Source organism: Penaeus monodon, chromosome 29 (assembly GCF_015228065.2).
Source record: "Penaeus monodon isolate SGIC_2016 chromosome 29, NSTDA_Pmon_1, whole genome shotgun sequence".
Taxonomy (NCBI): Eukaryota; Metazoa; Arthropoda; class Malacostraca; order Decapoda; family Penaeidae; genus Penaeus; species Penaeus monodon.
Window position 1 is genome coordinate 29,418,079 of NC_051414.1, and position 320 is coordinate 29,418,398.

A 320-nucleotide genomic window follows, 5' to 3' on the forward strand; every position below is an offset into this window, starting at 1 on the left:
ATGACCTGCCCGTCGTTTTTCAGGCAAACATTCCGCTACGAATTTCGCCGCGAGATGCTGGGGGATGGGAGAGGAGTGAATAGGGGTAGGGGGGAGAGGGAGGGGGCGAATGGGGGAAGGGGAGGAGGGGCCGAATGGAGAAGGGGAAGAGGGTGAAAGAGGAACTGTAGGATGGCGAATGAGAGAGGGGTGGAATGAAAGAAAAATGAGGGGGGAGGCGGTGGAAGGGGGTCAGTGGGGAATGTGATGGGATGGGAGCGAATGAATACAGGCAATGCAGAGGGAAAGTGCAACCTATCTTGTTTTAGAAATGGGCATTC